Consider the following 9,346-nt stretch of genomic DNA (forward strand, 5'->3'; position numbering starts at 1 on the left):
TTTTCCAAGAACCAACTTCTGGTTTTACGGATTCTCTCTATTGTTTTCCTAGTCTTCTACTTCATTTATTTCTGCTCTGATTTTTAGTATTTCCTACCTTCTCATAGCTTTGGGCTTGGTTTGCTCTTCTTTTTCTAGTTCCTCGAGTTGTAAAGTTAGGTTACTGATTTGAGATCTTTCTTCTTTTTCTAATGTAGGTGTTTACTGCTATAAATTTCCCTGAGCACTGGCCTTGCTGTGTTCCATGAGTTTTAGTATGTTTTGTCTTCATTTTCATTTTACTCTAAGTATTTTCTGATTTCTCTCTTGATTTATTCCCTGACCCATTGGTTGTTTAATAATGCATTGTCTCATTTCCCCACAGTTGTGAAATTTCCAGTTTTTCTTATGGTGTCGATTTCTAGTTTCATTCCATTGTGGTAGGAGAAGATGCTTTGTATGATTTCAATTTTTTAAATTTATTGAAACTGGCTGTGTGACCTACCATATTGTCTATCCTAGAGAATGACTCATGTTCACTGGAAAGGAAGGTATACTGTGCTGTTGTTGGGTGACATGGTTTATATATGTCTGTTCTGTCTAGTTGGTTTGTGTTCCCATTGTTAGGTGTCATTGAGTCAGCTCCAACTCATAGCAACCTTATATATAACAGAACAAAATGTTTTCTGGTCCTGCAGTATCCTCACAATGTTTGAGCCCATTGTTGCAGCCACTGTGTCAGTCCATCTCACTGAGGGTCTCCCTCTTTTTTGCTGACCCTCTACTTTAACAAGCATGATGTCCTTCTCCACCAATTGGTCCCTCCTGATGAACTGTCCAAGGTACGAGAGATGAAGTCTCACCATCCTTGCTTCGAAGGAGCATTCTGGCTATACTTCCTCCAAGACTGATTCATTTGTTCTTCTGGTAGTCCATGGTGTATTCAATATTCTTCACCGATACCACAGATTGAATGTGTCACTTCTTCAGTTTTCCTTTTTCACTGTCCAGCTTTCACATGCATATGAGGTGATGCAAAATACCATGGCTTGGGTCAGGTGTTGCTGCTGTTGTTAGGTGCCGTCGAGTCAGTTCTGACTCATAGCAACCCTATGCACAACCGAACAAAATATTGCCTGGTTCTACACCATCCTCACGATTGTTGCTAGGCTTGAGCCCACTGTTGCAGCCACTGTGCCAGTTCATCTTGTTGAGGGTCTTCCTCTTTTTTGCTGACCCTCTACTTTACCAAGCATAATGTCTTTCTCCAGGGATTGATCTCACCTGATAACAGTCCAAAGTATGTGAGACATAGTCTTGCCATCCTTGCTTCTAAGGAGCATCCTAATTGTACTTCTCCCTAGACAGATTTGTTCCTTCTTTTGGCAGTCCATGGTATATTCAATTGGAAACCCTGGTGGCGTAGTGGTTAAGTGCTACAGCTCCTACCCAAAGGGTCGGCAGTTCGAATCTACCAGGCGCTCCTTGGAAACTCTATGGGGCAGTTCTACTCTGTCCTATAGGTATATTCAATATTCTTCACCAACACCACAATTCAAAGGTATCAATTCTTCTTCCATCTTCCTTATTCATTGTTCAGCATTCCCATGCAATTGAAAACACCATGGCTTTGGTCAGGCACACCTTAGTCCTCAAGGTGACATCTGTGCTTTTCAACACTTTAAAGAGGTCTTTTGCAGCAGATTTGCTCGATCAATGCATCTTTTGATTTTCTGACTGCTGCTTCCATGGGTGTTCATTGTGCATCCAAGTAAAATGAAATCCTTGACAACTTCAACCTTTTCTCCAGTCACCATGATGTGACTTACTGGTCAGGTTGCGAGGATTTTTGTTTTCTTTATGTTGAAGTGTAATCCATACTGAAAGCTGTGGTCTTTGATCTTCATCAGTAAGTGCTTCAAGGCCTCTTCACTTTCAGCAAGCAAGGTTGTGTCATCTGCATAACACAGGTTGTTAATGAGTCTTCCTCCAATCCTGATGCCCTGCTCTTCTTCATACAGTTCAGCTTCTTGTATTATTTGCTCAGCATGCAAATTGAAATAGATATGGTGATCCATTCTGGAAGCAGTAAAACCAGAATGCTCCTTAGAAGCAAGGATGGTTAGACTATGTCTCACATACTTTGGACAGGTTATCAGGTGGGATCAGTCCCTGGAGAAGGACATCATGCTTGGTAAAGTAGAGGGTCAGCAAAAAGGAGGAAGACCCTCAATGAGATGGACTGACCTAGTGGCTGCAACAATGGTGTGATGGTTAAGAGTCTGTATCCACTTGGCTGGGCCATGATTCTCAGTGTTTTGGCAGATGTATAATGTTGTGGTCACTTTCCTGTTGAAATTTGATATGTGATCACCCCCACGATGGAATCTGCTGAGGGGTACTAGCAGGGGTGGGGCCCGTGGTGGCTCACCGCTCCCTCAGCCTTCGTCTCTCTGCCTTCTGCCATCTACTTCCTTTTCCTGCTCACCTTGCAAAGGTTGTTGGCTTGTTCTGTATCCAGCAGCTGTCTTTAACCTGACCTCTGGTTCTTGGGACTTGAGCTAGCAGCTTACCTGTCCATCTTGGGATTCGCCTATCTCCACAGCCTGCGAGCAAGAGTCCTGCTCCTCTCCCTGCTTATCTTGGGTTCGCCATCCCCTGCAGCTAACTCAGGAGAAACCTTGTGGTCTTGCCTGCTGCCCTTGAGGATTCCTCAACTGTCACAGCCTGTGAGAAGTATCCCTGCTCTCCAGCCTACTCATCTTAGGTTCACCAGCTTCTGACACTTGTGAATTGGGAAAGGACTCTATCTTGATCCAAAGACTTGCGACGTTCCAACCCCTACAATTGCGCGAGCTGTTTCCTTAATATAAATCTCTATATATATACTTATACGCATTACTGCTTTTGCTTCTCTAGAGAACCCAGCCTAAGATAAATGGGCTCAAGCATAGCAACAATTGTGAGGATGGCACAGGACTGAGCAGTGTTTCGTCATATTGTGCATAGGGTTGCTCTGAGTCAGAACCAACTCAACAGCACTCAACAACAACATAAACGGTAATGTTTTCCTGATTTCCTTTTCGTAGTTCTCTTCATTGGTGTATAGAAATCCAGCTGTTTTTTGTATGTTTATCTTATATCCTGCTGCTCTGCTGAATCTTTCTATTACTTCCAGAAGTTTTCTCGTGGAGTCTTTTGGGTTTTCTATGTGTAGCATCATATCACCCACAAATAAGGACAGTTTTACTTCTTCCTTACCACTGTGGATGCCCTTTATTTCTTTTTCTTGCCTTACCGCTCTAGCTAGGACTTTCAGCACAATGTTAAATAGGAGTGGTGATAAAGGGCATCCTTGTCTTGTTTCTGTTCTCAAGGGGATGTTTTCAGCCTCTCTCCATTAAGAACGATGTTGACCTGAACAAAATCCAAAACACTAAGATAATATGAAGTGTCTTCTCTGACCACAATGCCATCAAAGTAGAAATTAACAACAGGAAGAACAATGGGAAAAAAATCAGTTACATGGAAACTGAATAACACCCTGCTTAAAAACCACTGGGTAATAGAAGAAATCAGAGATGTAATCAAAAAATTCCTGGAATCAAATAAGAATGAAAATGCATCATACCAAAACCTTTGGGGCACAGCAAAGGCAGTGCTCACAGGTCAGCTTATAGCAAAAGATGCACACTTCAAAAAAGAAGAAATGGTCAAAATCAAAACATTGGCTACACAATTCGAACAAAGTGAAAGAGAACAGCAAAAGAAGCCCATGGCCACCAGAAGAAAGGAAATAATAAAGATCAGGGCAGAAATAAATGAAATAGAGAATAGAAAAACAATACAAAAAATCAACGAAATCAAAAGTTGGTTCTTTGAAAGGATAAACAAACCACTGGCCAAACTGACAAATGAAAAATAGGAGAGGACACAAATACCCCAAATAAGAAATGAAATGGGGGACATTACAACAGACCCAACTGAAATAAAAAGGATTATAACAGACTATTATGAAAACTATACTCCAACAAATTTGAAAACCGAGAGGAAATAGGCACATTTCTAGAAACAGACTACCTACCCAAACTAACACAAACTGAAGTTGAAAACCTGAACAGACACATAATAAGAGATTGAAAAGGTAATTTAAAAAAAAAAAAAAAAAACTCCCCCCAAAAAAGCCCTGGCCCAGATGGCTTCACTGGAGAATTCTACCAAACATTCAGAGAAGAGCTTATGCCAGCACTACTCAAACTATTTCAGAACATAGAAAAGGAAGCAATACTTCTGAATTCGTTCTATGAAGCCAGCATAACCCTGATACCAAAACCAGGCAAAAACACCACAAAAAAAAAAAAAGAAGAAGAAAATTACAGACCAATATCTCTCATGAATATAGATGCAAAAATTCTAAACAAAATTCTAGCCAATAGAATTCAGCATCATATCAAAAAAAAAATACACCACAACCACGTAGGATTCATACCAGGTATGCAAGCATGGTTCAACATTAGAAAATCAATCAACATAATCCACCACATAAATAAAAGGAAAGAAAAGAATCACATGATCATCTCAATCAACACAGACAAGGCATTCAACAAAGTCCAACACCCATTCCTGATAAAAAAAAAAAACTCTCAATAAAATAGGTATAGCAGGAAATTTCTCAACATAACAAAGGGCATCCATGCAAAAACCAATGGCCAACATCATTCATAATGGAGACAAGCTGAAAACACTCCCCTTGAGAACAGGAAAAAGACAAGGGTGCCCTTTATCACCACTCCTATTTAACATTGTGCTGGAAGTTCTAGCTAGAGCAATAAGGCAAGAAAAAGAAATAAAGGGCATCCACAGCGGTAAGAAAGAAGTAAAACTGTCCTTATTTGTGGATGATACAATACTATACATAGAAAACCCAAAAGACTCCACAAGAAAACTTCTGGAAGTAATAGAAAGATTCAGCAGAGCAGCAGGATACAAGATAAACATACAAAAACCAGTTGGATTCCTATACACCGATAATGAGAACAAGGAAATCAGGAAAACAATAACATTTATAACAGCCCCTAAAAAAATAAAATACTTAGGAATAAATCTAACCAGGGATGTACAAGACCTATACAAAGAAAACTACAAAACACTACTGCAAGAGACTGAAAGATATGTACATAAATGGAAAAACATACCATGCTCATGGACAGGCAGATTCAACATTGTAAAAAATGACAATTCTACCCAAAACGATTTACAAATACAATGCAGTCCCAATCCAAATACCAACAACATTCTTTAAAGAGATGGAAAAACTTATCATTAACTTTATATGGAAAAGAAAGAAGCCCCAGATAAATAAAGCACTACTGAAGAATAATAAAGTAGGAGGACTCACATTACCTGACCTCATAACCTACTATAGAGCTACAGTAGTCAAAACAGCCTGGTACTGGCACAATGACAGATACATTGACCAATGAAACAGAATTGAGAACCTAGACGTAAATCCATCCACCTGTGGTCACCTGAACTTTGACAAGGGCCCAAAATCCATCAAATGGGGAAAAGACAGTCTTTTTAACAAATGGTGCTGGCAAAGCTGGATGTCCAGCTACAAAAAAATGAAACAGGACCCATACCTCACACCATAATCAAAAACTAATTCAAAATGGATCAAAGACCTAAATATAAAGCCAAAAACTATGAAGTTCATAGAAGAAAAAATAGGATCAACGCTAGAGGCCCTAATACACAGCATTAACAGGATACAAACAACAACGAACAACACACAAACTCCAGAAGATAAGCTAGATAACTGTGATCTTCTAAAAATTAAACACTTATGCTCATCAAAGACTTCACCAAAAGAGTAAAAAGAGAACCTGCAGACTGGGAAAAAATTTTGGCTATTACAAATCAGACAAAGGTTTAATCTCTAAAATCTACAGGAAAATCCAACACCTCTACAACAAAAAGACAAATAACCCAATTAAAAAATGAGCAAAGGAAATGAACAGACACTTCACCAAAGAAGACATTCAAGTGGCCAACAGACACATGAAGAAATGCTTGAGATCATTAGCCATTAGAGAAATGCAAATCAAAATCACAATGAGATACCATCTCACCCTGGCATTACTGGCACAAATCAAAGAAAACAAGAAATAACAAATGTTGGAGAGGCTGCAGGGAGATGACAACTTTTATGCACTGCTGGTGGGAATGCAAAAATGATACAACCATTTTGGAAAACGATATGATGCTACCTTAGAAAGCTAGAAATAGAAATACCATATGATCCAGCAATCCCGCTCCTAGGAATATATCCTAGAGAAATAAGAGTTGTCACACGAATAGACATATGCACACCCATGTTCATTATGGTATTGTTCACAATAGCAAAAAGATGGAAACAACCTAGATACCCATCAACAGATGAACAGATATACATACATACACACAATGGGGTATTACACAATGATAAAGAACAACAGTGAATCTGTGCAGCATCTCACAACGTGGATGAATCTGGAGGGCATTATGCTGAGTGAAATAAGTCAATCACAAAAGGGCAAATATTGTATGAGATCACTGCTGTAAAAACTCATAAAAAGCTTTACACACAAAAAGAAATAATCTTTGATGGTTACGAGGGAGGGGAGGGGTGGGAATGGAAAAATACTAAATAGATAAGAAGTGGTAACTTTACTGAAGGGTAAGACAGTACACAACACTGGGGAAGCCAGCACAACTTGTACAAGGCAAGGTCACGGAAGCCCCATAGACACATCCAAACTCCCTGAGGGACAGAATTGCTGGACTGAGGGCCGTGGGAACCACAGTCCCAGGGAACATCTAGCTCAATTGGCATAACATAGTTTTATAAAGAAAATGTTCTACATTCTACTTTGGTGAGTAGCATCTGGGGTCTTAAAAGCCTGTGAGCGGCCATCTAGGATATTCCACTGGTCTCACCCCTCTGGGAGCAAGGAAGAACGAAGAAAACTAAAGATACAGGGGAAAGATTAGTCCAAAGGACTAATGGACCACATCTACCACGACTTCCACCAGGCCGAGTCCAGCACAACTAGATAGTGCTCAGCTACCACCACTGACTGCTCTGACAGGGATCACAATAGAGAGTCCTGGATAGAGTTGGAGAAAAATGTATAACAAAATTCTAAGTGAAAAAGAAAGATCAGACTTCCTGCCCTGACAGGGACTGGAGAAACCCTGAGAGTATGGCCCCCTGACACCCTTTCAGCTCAATAATGAAGCCACTCCTGAGGTTCACCCTTCCGCCAAAGATTAGACAGGCCCAAAAAACGAAACAATACTAAAGGGGCACACCAGCCCAGGGGCAAGGACTAGAAAGCAGGAGGGAACAGGAAAGCTGGTAATAGGGAATCCAAGTCTGAGACGGGAGAGTGTCGATATGTTGTGGGGTTGTTAACCAAGGTCATAAACTATTTAATGAGAAACTAGTTTGTTCTATAAACCTTCATCTAAAGTACAAAAAGAGAATGATGTTGGCTATTGGTTTTGTATAGATGCCCTTTATTACATTGAGGAATTTCCCTTTTATTCCTATTTTATTGGGAGTTTTTATCAGGCATGGGTGTTGGACTTTGTTGAGGTCCTTTTCTGTGTCGATTGAGATGATCGTGTGATTCTTTCGTTTATGTGATGGCTTACATTGATTGATTTTCTGATGTTGAACCATCCTTGCATACCTAGTATGGTCGTGGTGTTATTTTTTCTTTTGATATGATGCTGAATTCTATTGGCTAGAATTTTGTTGAGAATTTTTGCATCTATATTCATGAGAAATATTGGTCCATGATTTTCTCTTTTTGTGGTGTCTTTGCCTGGCTTTGGTATCAGGGTTATGCTGGCTTCATAGAATTAATTCGGAAGCACCCCTTCCTTTTCTATGTTCTGCAATAGTTTGAGTAGCACAAGTATAAGCTCCTCTCTGAATGCTTGTTAGAATTCTCCAGTGAAGCCATCTCGCCAGGTCTTTTTTTTGTTGAGAGTTTTTTTCTTTTTTTTAATCTTTTCAATCGGGTCTCTTCTTATGCTTCTGTTCAGGTTTTCCACTTCAGTTTGTGTTAGTTTGGTTTTCTAGAAATGTGTCCATTTCCTCTCGGTTTTCGAATTTGTTGGAGTATAGTTTTGCATAGTACTCTGTCGTGATTCTCTTTATTTCAGCTGGGTCTGCTGTAACTCCCCCATTTTATTTCTCATCTGGGTTATTTGCATTCTCTCCTGTTTTTCTTTTGTCAGTTTTGCCAGTGGTTTGTCAATTTTGTTGATCCCTTCAAAGAACAACTTTTGGTTTGGGTTATTCTTTGTATTGTTTTTCATTTCTCTATTTCATTTATTTCTGCCCTGATCTTTATTATTTCCTTTCTTCTGGTGGCTGTGGGCTTCTTTTGCTGTTCTCTTTCTCTTTGTTCTAGTTGTGTAGCTAATGTTTTGATTTTGTCCCTTTCTTCCTTTTCGAAATGTGCATCTTTTGCTATAAATTGACCTGTGAGCACTGCCTTTGCTGTGCCCCAAAGGTTTTGGTATGATGTGTTTTCATTCTCGCTTGATTCTAGGAAATTTTTTATTTCATCTCTGATTTCTTCCTTTGCCCAGTGTCTTTAAGCAGGGCATTATTCAGTTTCCATGTATTTGATTTTTTTTTCCCTTATTCTTTCTGTTTTTAATTTCTACTTTGATGGTGTTGTGATCAGATACTTTGTACTATCTCAATGTTTTGTTGAGGGTTGCTTTGTGGCCTAAGATGTGGTCTGTTCTGCAGAACGTTCCTTGTGTGTTGGAAAAGAACGTGTACTTTGCTGCTCTTGGGTAGAGGTTTTGCATATGTCTATTTTTTTACTTTATGAGGTCAAGTTGGTTGATTGTGGGCTTAGATCTGTATCTTTGTCGAGTTTCTTTCTAGATGTTCTGTCTTTTACTGAGAGTGGTGTGTTGAAGTCTCCTACTATTAATGTAGAACTATCAGTTTCTCTTTTCAGTGCTGTTAGAGTATGTTGTATGTATTTTGGAGCCCTTCCATCGGATGCAGGGATATTTATTATGGCTAAATCTTCATTGTGGATTGTCCCTTTAATCAATACATAGCACCCTTCTTTGTCTTTCATGATGGATTTTGTTTTAAAAGCTATTTCATCTGAGATTAGTATTGCCACTCCTGCTCTTTTTGGTAGCTGTATGCTTGATATTTTTTTCCATCCTTTGATTTTTAATAAAATTTTGTCTTTGTTACTAAGGTGTGTCTCTTGTGACAGCCTATTGATGGGTCCTGTCTTTTTGTCCATTCCATCACTGTGTCTCTTTACGGGTGCATTTAAGC

The sequence above is a fragment of the Elephas maximus genome, chromosome 11 (assembly GCF_024166365.1).
Source record: "Elephas maximus indicus isolate mEleMax1 chromosome 11, mEleMax1 primary haplotype, whole genome shotgun sequence".
Lineage (NCBI taxonomy): Eukaryota > Metazoa > Chordata > Mammalia > Proboscidea > Elephantidae > Elephas > Elephas maximus.